The following is a 16758-nucleotide window of genomic DNA, read 5'->3' as shown; positions in this document are numbered from 1 at the left end:
CTTACCCTCCGGACTTCCGTCACACCCTGTGGTCTCCTAGGCCCCAGCATTGGTGCCTGCTCTGTCTCCTTGGCCAGGAAAGGGGGCGCTGTGTGACCCCGAGCACATCCCCTCCCCTCTGAGCCACTCACAGCAGCTTGAGCTGTTAGTCTCGGAGCAGTCTGGTGATAACACCAAGTGCTTCTCAAACAAACTGGAATGGACCATACAGGAGGCACTCGTTAGTAATAATGGCTCCCCATCCCAAGTTAGAGCAGAGTGTGGAAAGAGGAAAGGATTTAGGATCAGAAGGCATGAGCCCTTTTGCTTCCAAGTGTGAATGGTCCTTTCATTGAGCGTTTATTGAGCACCTACTGTATGCCAGGCCTCAAGTAACACCATGGACTTGGCACACGTGAAGGATGTGGTCCATGCCCTTGGAGGCTTACCATCCAGACTGTTCCAGAAATGAAGGGGGGGGGGTCTAAGCAGACACCTGAAAGGCAAAGAAGAATTAGCCAGTAGGAGAGAGGGGTTGCTTTCTTGACAGAAGAAGGAAGGGGAAAGAGGAGAGGAGAGGGGAGGGGAGGGGAGGGGAGGGGAGGGGAGGGCAGGGGAAGAGAGGAGAGGAGGAAAGAGGGTAAGACAGGAAAGACAGGAGAAAGAGAAGGGCAAATCCATGGCACATACACCTCTGTTCTTTCCTGGGTCCATAATAGACATTATTGCTAAGATTTTTTTCCCGTTGTTCTTAAATTGATACTCAGAAAACTCCTAAGCCCAAACCTATCAGCCATCATTCCCATTAATAAAGATTGAATACTGAATGAGGCTAGAAAGACTCTAGGCTCACACAGGGATGGAAACCATTATTTGTGGGTACTATCATGTGCCTGACACTAGCTAGTTGCTTTTATTTATTTATTTTAATTTTTTTTCTTTATTGATTTTTAGAGAGAGAGAAAGGTAGAGAGAGAGAGAAACAGAAACATCAATGAGAGAGAACATTGACTGGCTGCCTCTTGCACACCCCTAACTGGGGATCGGGCCCACAACCTAGGCATGTGCCCTGACCAAGAATTGAACCGGCGACCTCTTGGTGCATGGGTCGACACACAACCACTGAGCCACACCAGCCAGGCTATTTATTTTAATTTTTAATTAATTTATTTCCAGTTTTATTGCTGGTTGTTTTTCAAATTTTCTCATTTCACTCCTCATAACACAAACTATGGGGTTGGCATCAGCATCCCCATTTTACAGATAAGGAAACCGAGACTTTGAGAAGTCTAGAGACTTGCCCAGAACTTTCCAGTTAGGAATTTTGGCACCAGAATTCAAACACAGCAGTTACTTATTCCAGCTCCCCACCGGAGACCCTGCTCCCCACCCTGTCAGGCCTCACCCACACCTGGGCCTCCTGGTTCTGCCAGGGCTCTATGTTCCAGCAGGCTGACAGAGGCAGGTGTGAGCAGAGCACACCTAGAGCCTGAGAACCCCACCTACCAACCCCTGGGCTATCACCAGGCAAGGTGGCATGGAGGGGTATGTGCTCTGTGCTCTGAATTTGGGAGCCAGATGCTGGCTGGGGGGTGGCCCCTCCCCGCCCAGGGTGCTGCCAGCTGAGCCCGGCCAAGGGCGTCAGTCTTTTCTCTCTGACGCACCTAGAAGTTCAGGGCCAAGAGTTACTAAGGAAAGGTACAACTGAGGACTCGATGCCGTCAATGCCTGGGGAGGACACCGATCTCAAGGCGGCAGGGCTGGCCATTGTCACCTGGGCCATGCTCTCCTCCACTAGGGCATCTTCCAGGTAATTGGAGAGTGGATGAGTCTGTCTGCCCCGAGGTACTGTGGAGGTCTCTGAGCCTGCTGTGTATTAGAGGACAAAGAAGCTCATGAGTCCACAGCAGGCTCCAGAGCGAGACAGTCTGAGCTCAGATCCCAGCTCTGCCACTTACCTGCTGCGGGGCCTTGGGCCAGTTACTTTACTTGTCTGGGCCTCCTTCCAGGTAGAAAGAGAATAGTAACAGTATCTACCTCAGGGTTTTGTGAGTATTGTACGTGGTAATACATGTAAAACTTTTAGCACAGTAGGTGCTCGGGAAGGTTAACTACCATCATCATCATCATTGGTCATCCCCGAGTCTTTAAGATCCATGTGAACCTGAGCAGGTACCCAGTAAATCTAGAGGAAACATAGCCAGCCTCCTTGAGGTGGTACCAGGGGGCTGGGGCGTGAGGGAGCTGGTTATGAGCTGGTGTGAGCTAACACCTTGCTGTGTGACCTTGGGCAAGTCCAGTGCCCTCTCTGGACTTCCATCTCCCCTTTGTTCATGTGCAGACATAACATGCAGCTCTGTGACTAGACTTTTTTGGGAAAGGAGTTACTTGCTGTGGGCCCAACCCAAGGCCAGGTGCTTGGTGGTGCCTTGATATCAGATTTGGAGGGGGCTTTTGACCCTTGGGCCTCCCAGTCTCTCAGAGGAGTGATTGAGTTTGCTGGTGATTGGTTTCCCCTGTGCACACACACACCACGCCCCCTCCCCCGCCGCAAAGCAGGCTGTAAATTCCAGAGGTGAGCTGTGCTTTCTCTCTGTGCTCTGCAAAGCTCAGCCTCTTGGAACCAAGCAAGCTTTCCCTCCCACACTCAGGTCAGGCTTCACCTCCTCCAGGAAGCAGCCTTGGATCCAGGCTGAGTTAGCTGCCTTTGTAAGCCTCCTCAGGGCCCTCTCTCATGAACTGGTTGGATATGGGGTCTGTCTCCCTACCAGATAAGCTCTCTTGGAGGCCTGTTGCTGTGTCCCTGGCACTGTACAGTGCCTTCCACAGCAGGCACAGAAGTCCTTGATGAATGAATGAATGAATGAGTGGATGCCGCCTAAGACTCTAGGGATCTTCGACACTATCTGCCTAAAGGGACAGGATGTGCTGAGAAAAGTACACACAGATTAGGATCCAAATCCTGGCTCTGCTCTGTCCTTACTGAGCAAGCTGTCCCCCCATGAGCCTCAGTTTCCTCAAAAGTGGCCAATTCTCACTGCCTCTCAGGCAGGCCCACAGGGAGTGTGCTCCCCGAGGTACTGGAGACAGGGTGGTGTGGCGCTGAAGGGTCCGTGCTCGGAGGGCTTCTGCTCGTCCTCCTGACGACGGAATGGAGAGAGCTCAGCGCAGGGCTGGGTGTCCGAAAGTCCCCTCTGCCATTGGCTGGTCCGTCCTGTTAGCAAACTGAAGCAGGTCTCTGGCTCTGAAATCTCCCAGGTAACAGCATCTAAAGCAGCGGTTCTCGACCTGTGGGTCGCGACCCCTTTGGCGGTTGAATGACCCTTTCACAGGGGTCGTCTAAGACCATCGGAAAACACATATTTCCGGTGGCGATTCTTAACAGTTATGAAGTATCAACGAACATAATTTTATGGTTGGGGGTCACCATAACATGAAGAACTGTTTTAAAGGGTCGCGGTATTAAAAAGGTTGAGAACCACTTAATTCTAAAGAAAATTATAAAACTGTGTTCTGTCTTTATTATATTTGTTTTTCTGGTGCTGTCTGTTTATAGCAGTCATTTCTCAGCGGTGAAATAGTTTTGCCTCATTAAATATGCTGACCTAAGCAACAGTGTCAGGGAGCAGGGCGGTGAAGCCCAGGGACTCTGGGGTCAAGGGGTCCAGGTTCCAATCCCGGCTCTGCCTCTCCATTGGTGCACGCTCTCAGAGGTCTCCTTGCCTCTGTCCCTACTGCACAGTTTAAGGATAGCACTGGGACCCCTGCCTGGTCTGAGGGCTGTTATGAGGGTGGATGGGTATAAAGTGCTTAAACCTGGAACAGTGCCACAGTCAAGGTTACCTTCTGCTGTGAAGATATTTTAAAAAGCGGGCTGACACAGAGCAAGCATGTTAAATAAACCCGGTGACTGGGAGACATCACTGCTTGGGGAAGGCTGGCCGGGGCCACCTGCTGCGGCCTGCTCCCCGCAGCCTGCAGCTACCTGTCTGCCTCCTGGTAAGCCCCAGGCAGCACAGCCTTAATCTCCAAGCTGGTAAACATGTGATCAGGTTTCTCAGCTTTGTCCTGTTACTTGGAGCACTTCTCAGGCCCCGTTCCCTCCCCCTGCCAGCACCGCCCACCACCCTGACTCCAAAAGCCCTAGGTTCCAGGCCTAGGTCTGTCCCTGACCTATGCCTCAGTTTCCTCACCTATGAAATGGGCAGGGGCACCTAACTCTAACCCACAAAATGGGCATAATGCTGCTCTTACCTCATCACAGAAACCACCCGACAAAAAGCTGGGGAGAGAAATGGAGCCGTTGGCGTCACCCGCATTGCCCTTAGCCTGGCTCACTGGCTGGCTCCACCGCTGGACTCTGGGTGCCCTGCTCCGCCCCGCTCACTCCCACCTCTCACCCCGTCCTCAGCTGGGAGCCTCACCCAGATTGCCCTCCTGTTCTTTACTGCCCACCCCTCTTCCCCAGCCCTCCGAACATCCCACAGCACAGGAACCAAGGCCTTGCTGCCACCTGGTAGGTCAGCTGGGCGAGGGAGACGGGCAAAGGCCAGTCAGGCCTCGGGTAGTAACAGCATGGCCTTAGGAAGGTCACTTGACTCTCCGTGCCTCAGCGTCTCCATCTATAAAACAATCATAGCTTCCTCGTAAGGTGACCGTGGTGGTTTCCTAGGCGGTGTGACTGGTCCGCCTCCTGTGGCTGTGTGCGCTGGTATCATTCTGTGAGACCGAAGTGGGGAGGAAACCCTGCCTTTGTCAGGTGACTTCCGGCCCTGTGCTTAGTCTTAGCATGTGTGAAGAAATCCACCTTATCCCACACTCCCTCCACACAGCTAGCCTGGCAGGATGGCCGGCACCTCTTACCTGCCCCTCTCCACGGCCCACTCATTCCACATCCCCCGCAACCAGCACCTGCCTCCAGACCCCGTGTCCACCTGCCCCTCCTTTGCTCCAAGCCTTCCGGGGTGCCGCACTGCTCCCCCCTCGCTGGCACTCTCCCGCGCTCCCCGCTGGTGCCCTGGCCAGACCCCTGACATGTGATTCCCCAGTTATGCCTCATGCTTTCCCAGCTGGGCCTCCAGCCCAGAGGCCTCTTCGGCCAACCCTGTCTCATCACCTGCTCAAATCTTATTCATACTTCAAGGCCTGCAGCTTGCCACCTTCCTGCACAGAGCTGGAGAGGCCGGCCAGGCCTGCATTTGAATCACGGATTCTGTCACTTGGTCTGGGCCAAGTCACCTTTCATCCCAGAGCCTCAGTTTTCCTCTCTGGAAAACAGGATCATATTGGAGATGAAAGATAATGTAACTTACGGAGAGGCTCCAGTGCTCTGGGCACCCATCCCAGCACTTAACATCATGATTGTATTTTCTTTTCCTAACTGCATTGTGACGTGGGAACAGCTAACATTTATGAGCGATGCCTCTGTGCCAAGCACTTTATGAATGTTCACTCATTTAACCCTCAAAACAGTGCCACAGGAGAAGGACTGATATTATCCCCATTTTACATATAGAGAAACAAAGTCACATGACGGTGAAGTGACCAGCCCAAGGTCACACCATAACAAATGACAGAGTTGGGCTCCAGAATATAGCCACTCGGTGACATGATCTCTAAGTATATCCATTTCAGTTGAGGACACTGAGACCCAGAGTGAAAAGTGACTTGTCCAAGTTCACACAGCTAGGACACAGCAGAACTGAGTCGAGGATGATCATGCCAGGCCCCACACTCACTGCCCTATCCTGTGCCTAGCACAAGGCCAGGCACACAGCAGAGCCTCTGCAGAGGAGACTGAATGGGGCTACCACTGACTAAGGGGAGATCCACAGGTTCCCTCCTTGGGGCCCCTGGGCCCTTTTGCCTGGGGTAGAAATGAGTTGTGAACATGGGTAACTCTCCTAATCACCTGGGAGCTTCTTAATGATGGGGACTTTGTCTCATTTATTCATCCACCTACCTGCCCACTCATCCTTCCACCCATCTACATATCCATCCACCCACATATCCACCCATCATCCATCCATCCATCCATCCATCCATCCATCCATCCATCCATTCATCTATCTACCCATCTATCCACCTACACATCCATCCATTCATCCATCTTTCCTTCCATCTTTCCATCTATTCATCCATCACTGCACCTTCCATCCATTGCTCATTTGTTTATCCATCTCTTCTTCCTTCCTTCCTTTCTTCTTTTCTTCCTTCCTTCCTTCACCTATCCTTTCATCCATCTATTCATCCAGACAGCCAAACAGCCAGACAGCCCGACAGCACCTCTTCTGTGCTAGGCCCTGTGCTGTGCTGTGCTGAGGACTTGAGGGAATTGTCTCTAGTCTCTAATATCCAGAAGTCACTCCCTAGTAAGGAGACCAACTTATAATCCAGTGGGATATGAAGTGACAAATGCTATGCAACTGAGCAGCATGAAGGGCTATGATAGACCAAAGAAAGTGGAAGACTCTGCTTAGGGATCAAGGAGGGCTTCCTGAAGGAAGTACCCTTTGAAGGGCACTGTATTAGTCAGGGCTCTAATTAGAGAAACAGAATCAACAAAAAGGATATATAGCCCGGCAGGTGTGGTTCAGTGGCTGAGCATTGACCCATGCACCAAGTGGTCACTGGTTCAATCCCCAGTCAGGGCACATGCCCAGGTTGTGGGCCAAATCCCCAGTGGGGGGCATGCAGGAGGCGGCCAATTGATATTGTCTCTCATCATTGTTTCTCTCTCTCTCTCAAATCAATAAAGAAAAAAATAAAACATAACTATTATTTTTTAAAGTATATATAGAGAGAAAGATTTATTTTAAGAAATTGGCTCATGCAATTATGGAAGCTGGCAAGTCTGAAATTTGCAGAGTGGGCTGGCAGGCTGGAGACCCAGGAAGAGCTGATACTGCAGTTCAAGTCTGAAAATCATCTGCTGGAGAATTTTCTCCTGCTCAGGGGAGGCTAGTCTTTTTGTCCTAGTCAGGCCTTCAACTGATTGGACAAGGCCCACCTACATTAAAGAGGACTATCTGCTTTGCCCAAAGTTCACCAATTTAAATGTTAATTTCATCAAAAAGCACTCTGACAGAAATATTTAGAATAATGTTTGACCATATATTTGGGCACTGTGGTCCAGCCAAGTTGACATAAAATTTAACATCACAGCAGCTTGTATGAGAAGGAGAAACAGGTTCAGAGCCTTCTAGGCAATGGAAACAATCCTTGCACTGGGCCAGAAGTGGGATGTGGCTTTGGGCCAGTGGCCAGGCCACCAAGGGTAGAGACTGTGGGCAGGAAGGGGCAGCAAGAACAGTGAGGAGGTGGCCCAGTCCTGACATGCAGCCGGGAGCATTTGCTGAATTCTGATCTCTCGGGGAGGTTTGGGGGAAATGGGGTGGTTTGCAGCTGACATTGTCCCTCCTTTCTCCTTCCCCACCCTCAGGGACCTGCCAGGCTCAAGTCAGATGTGGTGGGCAGAGAAGAAAACCTGGCAGGCCGGGCTGCTTCAGCTGCGGCCTCCAGCTGCCTCTGAGTTCATTGGAGGCCCTGTGCCTTTGTCAGGGAGACACTGGCCTGGCTGGGTTCCCTCGTGCTTCCCACCCCACACAGATGAATCTCCCCTCGCCCACTCCCCATGTCCTTACCTGTTTGCCTTCTCTACTTGTTCCACTTTTGTCCTCAGCTTTCTCTCTCTCTCTCCTTCTCTCTCTCTCTCTCAATCTCTCTCTCTCTCTCTCTCTCTCAATCTCTCACTGTCTTCATCTCTGAGATAAATGAGGCATGGGTCAATGACTCTGCCACCCAGACATTTGAGCATCCCTGACTGAGACTCCCCAGCTGGAAACATCTCAGAGACCACCTTGTCCAACAGACACACAACTGAGGCCTGAATCTTGCCAGGGTCACTCAGCAGGTGAAAGGGAGTAAGAAATGCCTCCTACCCCTCGACTCTGGAGTGGGCCATCGTTAGTCTCTGAGGCTGGGACCCTTCTTTCCAGCTCCCACAACTGCTAAACCCTCAAACAGCAGCTAAACCCGCGGCTTGCTGGAGGGGCCGGTCGCCGAGGGCCGAGGACTCAGCTTAGTGAAGAATAACTCGAGGGAGAACACACGGCCATCCAGGAAGAGGTGGTCAGGGAGGCAGACATCACGTGTGTGCCTATTTCTTCCCTTGTCTCTCTCTGCCTCTGTGAACCCTCCAGTCCTTGGAGAGGAGAGCCGTGGCTGGGGCCTCATTTCCACAGGTCCAGGCCCCCCCACCCCCCCGGCATGCACCCTGGAGGTCCCACACTTCCTGCTCTTCAGCTTTACCTCCTCCAACCTGCTGGTGTATGGCCTGGGATGCAGGTGTCCTCCTTGCTGTGTGGCCGTGGGCAAGTAAAGCCCCCTCTGGTGACAACCAGGTGTCCAGTTCCTGGCACTGATCTCTGTTGCCTCACTTTTCCCGTCTGTGAGATGGGAATGACGGCACCTGCTGTAGGGCTGTTGTAAACATGAATTAGTGCATGTCTCTAAGTGCCTAGCGTGGTGCCTGGCCCAGAGGCGGGGCCACAGTCCTTTTCCTCTGGCTTGTGAGTGTCGTTATGGTTACAGCTACAGCAGGTGGCAGGGTGGACCAGGCTCCGGCTCTCGGCTCTCCGACTGAGAAGACGCCAAATCTGCCTTGTTCGCTCTGGAGAAAGAGCTTAAGGAATTCCCACCAGCTGGTGCTACGCCTTTGCCGCCCAGGGGTCAGGAGGCCTGGACACACGTGCCACCTCTGCTGTGATCACAGGCAAGTCCCTGACTCACTCTGTGCCTCAGTTTCCCTACATGGAAAATTATTTCACCCGAAAGCTCCTTCCAGTTCTGACGTGATTCAAATCTGGAAAGTTCTGGCACAGAGCTCAGCCCAACTGTTTCAGTGTGAAATGGTGGGTGGGCCACGCCCCTTACAGTGGGAACCAGGAGAGAAGACACCTGCGCTGTTTGTCGTGGGACAGTGGGCTCTGATGCCAGAACCCTCCGAAGGTGTCCTGCCTCCTGGCATTGAAGGCCATCAACCGGCGGGACTCATCACTCTCCTGTCCTTGCTCAGATCAACCTCCCACTGGGCCTTCTCCCAGCTCCAAACTCTAACTCCTCCATAGGCATCCTCTAGGCTGAGCTCAAACGCCCCTTCTTCGAGGCAGTGTCTGGGCTCTCTACTCCCGTGACCCCCACAGCTGCCATCCCCTTTCCCTGTCCTTCCCTCCACCTTCTCTCCGATTCTCTTGCTGGTTGCCTTTCCTCAGTCCCCCTGTCTCTCTTCTCTCCCTTTGCCAGTCCTCCATCCTGCACTTGCCCGCTATCCCCAGCGCAGCACACACCCCGGGCCCGGCCTCCCTTCTCCAGCCGTCAGCATTTGCCATGGAGTCCTGGGTGCGAGCCACTCCTGGACCTCAGTGCCAGCCCCTCTGTGGGGCCCTGCCTCCTTCATCCCCCCGCCTAGTCCCACCAGGACTTAGGACCTGCGGCGAGCCAGGGTCACGCAGCCTGACAGTGGCAGCGCCCAGATCAGCCCAGGCTGTCTGACCCAGTTCCCAAGCTCTTAAATCGACCTGCCATATCTCCATCTAGGATGGGGTCCTCGTTCACCTCACGAAGGGTCTTTCTGAAGGCAGTGTGGGACGTGGGAGGCAGAAAAAGACAGAGGTCCATGTCGATAAGCCATCAGGGGTAGCAGTGGAAGGGACCAACAGGACCCTTGGTACTTGGTGAAACCTCAGATGAGATTTTCCAGCAGGGCTGCTATGGTCTGAGCCTGAGCAATCCCTGAGGGTGACCTGAATGGGCTCTTCCTGCCAGGCTTGAGTGTGTGTCAAGCCAGTGGCTCATGCCTGAGTGACGACGTGAGGGTGGGCAGGCTCCCCTGGCAGAGGCCACCCCTGGCAGGATGGGCAGGGCCTGCGCCAGGCGCCGAGGGTTGATGTTCTTTGGTGGTGGGCAGGCGGGGGGGGCTGTGGAAACTCTGAGAGAAGCAGCTGCCTCTCCCCTGGGAGTGGGAGGGAGGAGGAGACGAGAGGAGGGGGGTTTCCTCGGGCCCTGGTCCTTGGGGTGACGTGCCTGCATATCTGGGGCATGAGCTGATGGCCCGATTGTGTCCACAGCTGCATCCCAGGGCCGCCCAGTGTGGAGTGGGGCTAGCAGCCAGTGCCCTGGGCTCCAGGATGCTCACTGGGGGCCCTCGTGGGCTTGCCTCCGCCTGGGGCCTCCGGCTGTGCTCACCTCCCTGCAGCCACGTGAGGGTCTGGGCACCTCACAAAGCCCATCACACAGGGTAGGAAAGAACGGTGCAGGGTGGCGTGGCCCAGGATCATACAGACGGTTCCCGACCTTTGAATAGAGCCCCATTGGCCACAGCTTGTGGCTGTGTCCTCTGCCCCATTCTGACTACTGATTCTCAGTCACTGTTGAATCCTCAGTGCCCCGTTTAATACTTGGCCCACAGCAGATGTCTAGCACATGTTTGTGGAATGAATGAATGAATCTGGAGAAACCTGGACTAAAGCACCTCAGGATCATTGAATTTCAGATGCTCCAAACAATCATTGAGCCTTCCTCTGAGCAGGTACAATGACTATCCCCATATTACAGATGAGAAAACTGAGGCTTCACGTGGATTTTCTCACTCAGTGCCCCAGGCAGGAGTTGTCTTATGGAGCCACAGTCTACCCTGTGACTTGTGTGTTGCGTCCCCACACTACTCCTGGGGTGGACTGAAGCCCACAGGTGGATTTGGGGCTGGGGTAGTTTCTGACCACTGGGCAGCCTTCCCAATAGGCCCCATGTCAAGGCCCCTCTCCTGGCCACCCCTGAGGGCTGAGATGGCCCTAGAACTAGCCTGGATTCATGATCTCTTCCCTTTTTGTTCACAGAATTTAATATAGAAAGAAAATATGAACATAATTTGAGGCTCAATGGGGGCTTTTCTGCCACTTAGAAACTGGTTGATCCCAGATGAGCCTTTAATCTCTCTGAGCCCACTTTCCCATCTGTAACATCAGAACCAAAGTCATACTTACCTGGACACTGGGAGTTAAATACAAGAACAAAAGATTGAATTGGAGCCTCTCCATGGAGTAACACACAGCAGTGAAAAATGAATGAACCAGAGCTACGTGTACCAACTTGACGGAAAAGGAGAGACGGGAAGTTCCAGAAGACAGTGTTCAGTGTGATCCTCTTTATCTAGAGATTAAAGACACAATATTTGGTATGTATTATTTGTAGATACATACATAAGTATTAATAGTCAAAGAATAAAAATACTCTTTGCACAAGACTCGGTCACCTTTGTGAAGACTGAGAGGTATGTGGAAGTGTTCAGCTGATAGGTGCAGGTTTGCTAAATGTTCACCTTTCCCAGCATCACTGTCCATCTGTGCATTGTCCAGGCAAGTGATAAAGGTGAGTGGGGCCTGCATGGTGGCCAAGGAGAGGGAGAAGAGGGTCAGGGCCAAGTGGTGTCTTGAAGGTATATATATATATATATATATATGTTTTTTTTTTAATCCTCATTCGAGGACATTTTTCCACTTTTTGTGTTCAGGTAGAGTGGGAGGGAGAGAGAGGAAGAGAGAGAGAGAAACATCGACGTGAAAGGGACACATCGAGTGGCTGCCACCCGCACAAACGACCAGGGCCGGGGACAAACTGCAACCGAGGTATGCGCCCTTAGCGGGAACCGAACCCGGGTCTCTCAGGACTGCAGGCCGACGCTCTAACCGCTGAGCCAAACCGGCCAGGGCTGAAGGTATATTTTGACAGGACTTGCTATGAGTTGCATGTGCCTTTAGCCAACTGACTTGACCTCACTAAGCTCCGTTTCTTCATCTGTGAAATGGGGACAGCCCTGCATGGAATGCAAGATTCAGTGCATTGATGTCCATAAAGTGCTCAGCACAGTGCCTGGCTCACCGAGACTCTTGCCCAGAAGTAGAGGGCCTTAACTGCTGTGGCCTTAACTGCTGGGTGGGGGTGGATGTGGGGAGGAGCCACAGGGTCGGCCAGGAAGCCCAGTTGGCCAGGGCTTCCACGGCTCCTTCCCACCTTCAAGGTGGGAGATCAGGCCCAGAAACACTTTGCTCCAAGCAATCCCTAAAAATCCCTCCCCATGTGACTCACAGGCCCTGCTAATCAGTCACATGGTTGACCTTGAGCTCCGAAGCTGAGCCACAGAAGTCCACACCACCCTCCTCCCACTGTTGTGAGGCCCGGGGCCCGGGGGTTCTCCTGCTGATGGAGTAGAGAGGCCCAGCCAGTATCTGCAGCCCAGAGCATTCCAGAGAGCTAGGCGGAGGGCCGCTGTGCCCACTTGAAAAACCTGGGAGTAACAGGTCTGGCTCTTTGAGCTTGGCCTATCCTTATAGCTCTGAGCCTCAGTTTCCTCAACTGTCAAATAGAGATTTGATGGTGCCCACTGCAATAAAATCATGACTTTCCATTGCTTGACTGGAGTGGAGCTACCTTTACTGTCAGTCTTAATCTCAAGGTTGCCTCCAGGCCTTTCCCAATACTATAGTTTTAAGCACCATGAAATCGGTTTCATCCACTGCTAGTCAAAACAGTGGCTAGCACAGGCCATGGCACATGGCACAGGGCACAGTATGTGATCAATTGCTTTGTGTCAAGTAGAAGTTGGGGGGATGTCAGGAAGTCTCTGGCATGAGTCTGAGCCCCATATCTGCTCCACCCCTGTGTGACACTCTCCCCCAACTACCTAGTTCTCCTGGACATCAAAACCAGCTCAAGGCCCTGGCCAGGTAGCTCAGCATCGTCTCAATGCACCAAGGTTGCAGGTTTGATCCCTGTACAAAGCACATACAAGAATTAACCAATGAGCCCTTCCCGGTTTGGCTCAGCGGTTGGAGTGTTGGCCTGTGGACCAGAGAGTCCCGGGTTCGGTTTCCGCTAGGGGCACGTACAAAAAAAAAAAAAAAAAAGAGAGAGAGAGAATCAACTAATGAATGCATAAATAAGTGGAACAATAAATAGATGTTTCTCTCTAAAAATCAATAAATAAAATTTAAAAACCCCTAGCTCAAATGTCACCTCCTCTTGGAGCCTTCCCTGATTGATTCCAGGCCAGGAGCTTTCTCTCCTCCTTTGTCCTATTGCTCTTTATCCCAATGCTCCTGGAACATCTGGCTGTGTATTTGTAGTGTGCAATATCCTTGCTAAGGAGGCTTTGTCGGGGTTTGGTGGCTTTGCTCATCCCTGCATAGCCCACAATGAATCCTCTAAATGGATGGAGTTTTTCTCTGCTTGACTGAGGCCAAGCTTCCTACCTCACCCCTGCACGCTGAATGCCTGACGCAGTCGCTGGCACATAGGATGCCTGGAGCATGGACAAGTAGACCAGAGGATTGGAAGTGTTCTTGTCTGTTCATTGTGATCTGACTGCTCATTGCCTCCATCTGGGTCCCTGTGATTTCCCCCTCCTGTTATTCACACCTTTATGCAGTCCCCACCAACACTGAATAGGTCTGACCAGTGTAACCAAAAAGATATTGCAGAAATGACCATGTGTGACTTCTGAGGTTAGGTCATATGACATTGCAGCTTCCTCCCTACCCTGGGACCGCTTCCTCTGGGGAAAGCCAGCTGCCCTGGGGGCAGCAGCTTGTGCAGAAGAGCTGAGGCCTCCCACCAACAGCCAGGACTGACTTGCCAGCCCTGTATGTGAGCCACCTTGAAAGCAGAGCTTCAAGCCCTGCCGGTTTGGCTCCGTGGTTAGAGCATCGGCCTGCAGTCCAGAGAGACCCCGGTTTGGTTCCTGCTAAGGGCACGTACCTCGGTTGCAGTTTGTCCCCGGCCCTGGTTGAGTCATGCAGGTGGCAGCCACTCGATGTGTCCCTTTCACATTGACGTTTCTCTCTCTCTCTTCCTCTCTCTCCCTTTAACTCTGAACAAAAAAATAGAAAAAATTTTCTATCCCCTGGTGAGGATAAAAAAAAAGAAAGAAAGCAAGCAGAGTTTCAAGACCTCTGATGACAGTGACCTTATGAGAGACTACACTGCCCCCTCCCAAGTAAAGCAGCTCCAGAATTCCTGGCCCACAGAAGGCATGAGGTATAATCAATATTTAGTGTTGTTTAGGGTGATTTGTTACAGTGTTGAATAACTGATACAGACAACCTGGGCTCCCAACACATTCCTCAGGGCCAATGGCATTTCAGGCAGGGCCCATCCCTAAGTTTCTGGGGGCCTACTTGTCAGGTGCAGATGACACACATGGCCCATCCCTGCCCCCTGGACCGGTGTGGGGATGCGCAGCCTGAGCCTTGTGGAGGGGGAGCAAGCCCCTACCCCAGGCCCCAAGCTGGGGTCTTTCTCTTCGGGAGGCAGACCTAACTGTTCGTGACACTGTTTGTCACCCTGTGACAATGTGCATGGTGCTCCCCAAAGGCAGAGAGGTCTCCTTGGTGCTTCATAGAGTTGAGGGAGGAGGGCTGAGAGTGTTATTAATCAGAAATAGCCTCAAGGCCTGAAGGCCTGCTGGGTAGCCAGGTCACACTCTTGTTCTGGTTTTTTTTGTTTTTGTTTTTGTTTTTAATTGCAGCATCAAACCACCAAAGTTGCAGTTTCCCTGAATTCAGGCACACCCAAGTATGACTGGGACATCCTCTCTGCCCATCTCCGGACACTCAGCTCAGGCCAAATAACAGTGACTAGGCACCTGCCATGTGAGGTGCGATGCTAGCACAGCTCGGCTCAGATCGGCCCCCCTCACCCCTCCACTGCTGCCAGCATCCTTCCCTGCCTGGACTGGTACAGTGGCCTCCTCCCTGCTCTCTCTGCCTTTGTCCTGAACCCCTACAGTCTATTCTCCAAGTGGAGCTCCAAGAGATTGTTACAAATGGAATCAGACCACATCAATTCCTGCTCAAAACCCTCTGGCATAAAAATGAAAATTTACCTTAAGAGTGGATCGATGTGGGGTTACTACCTGACCAGTCAGACATCACTCACAATGGGAACACCTGACATATTGAACCTCCTGGTGGGATGTGACATGAGGGCACAGCCCCACAAGTGAAGTCCTGACTCGGCTTATTCAAGGTCTTTCAGTTCATGTAAAATCAGGAGAGAACAGATTACGTGACACCACAAGGAAACCAATAGACACCACCACTGTCCTGGTCTCTTCACAAGAGTTAAATGTCTTATTCACTGTTGCCACACACGTCCAAAAGTCCCTCCGCAGGACAATGGGAAGTGACTTTCTCAGACATCACCCCGAGTAAGAGAAGCCGGACACATGAGAAAATGCTGTATAATTCCATCTACGTGAAGTTCTTGGACAGCCCAAACCAATCTGAGGTGATAGAAATGAGAACTGTGGGTGCCTCGGGCATTTGTAGGGATCCTGAAAGGAGCTCAAGGGAACCTTCTGGAAGGATGAAAACATGGTGTAGCTTGATCTGGGTGGTGATTACATATGAACACCAAGATGCATACTTAAGATTTGTTCACTGAATGGGTGACATAATTTAATAAAGTAATCGGAGAAATACACATGCTAAAAAGTCAGTGTCAGGCGGAATAGGTGGGAGACTATTCTAGTTTAGAAGAATTTGACATAGCGATCAAGTACAACATGTAAACCTTCATTAGATGCTGATTCCAGTAGAGGGAAGAAAGGAAAGAGGGGGAGGGGGGAGAAGAGGGGAGGGGGGAGAAAGGCCCAGCTGTGTAAAACATTTGGGGGACAATTTGAATATGGTTTGAGCATTAGGGAATTATTCTAATGTTCTCTGGTAATAATGGTAATGTGCTCATGTAGAGGAAGGAACGTCCTTGCTCTTAGGAGATACATGACCAAGTGTTTAGGAATTAATTAGAGATCATAAAGTCTTCAAGTTATCTTCAAATGCTAAGCCAAAAAAAAAAAGCACACATAAGGCAAATATGCCAAAATATTAACAGCGGCTAAACCTAGGTGAAATATATATGAGTGTTTGTTCTAAGTTCTTTAAATTTTCCTATACATTAGGACATTTTTATAATGAAATGTTGGGGTTACAATATATAAAAGCTAAAGTTCTGGCTGTGGTCCTACTCACCAAGCCCCTGCCACACACACACACACACACACACACACACACACAGCTGCCTCACCGGTTCCAGAACACACCAAGCTCCTTCCTACCTCGGGCCTTTGCACTGGCTGTTCTCTGTCTGGACCGCCTTCCCCTGGATCACCACATGGCTGGCCCTTGTGACTCAGGTCTCAGCTCTGATCCCAGGGGGACTCAGTAGCTCAGTGCCATCCCAGGTGACCCCAGCACTTTCTGACTTTTCACAGCATCATCCTCAGCATGTCAGTGACCCTTTTCCCTAGAGGACTCTGATGGTGGTTGTAGCTCCAGATATCAAGTGCCTCGAGCTGGGGGAAATGAGGCAGCGGCTGCCTACCCTGAACAACGAGGTGTCCCCTGTCGTTCCCCAGGAAGAAAACCTTTCCCATTGGCCCCCCAACGGACTTTCTCTTATGTTTCATTGGCCAGAACCTCCTCACATGCCCACCCCAGACCTGTCACTGAACATGGGGAATGGGATGGGGGGGACTGTCTACACCAATTCAGATTATCCGCTGGGGTGGGGTGTGTTGCTCCCTCTCCTCACAGTTCTCCTGGCCAATAGGAAGGAAGACAGCTACTGAGGAGGCAATGCCAGGGGGTGGTCCTCACATGTTTCTGGAACTTGGAGATGGTAAAGCTTACTTGGCATCTGTGCCTTTTCTAATCCTTTCAGCAG

The sequence above is a fragment of the Molossus molossus genome, unplaced genomic scaffold, assembly GCF_014108415.1.
Source record: "Molossus molossus isolate mMolMol1 unplaced genomic scaffold, mMolMol1.p scaffold_m16_p_18, whole genome shotgun sequence".
Taxonomy (NCBI): domain Eukaryota; kingdom Metazoa; phylum Chordata; class Mammalia; order Chiroptera; family Molossidae; genus Molossus; species Molossus molossus.
The sequence above is the reverse complement of the archived record's forward strand: the minus strand, read 5'-3'. Positions refer to the sequence as shown.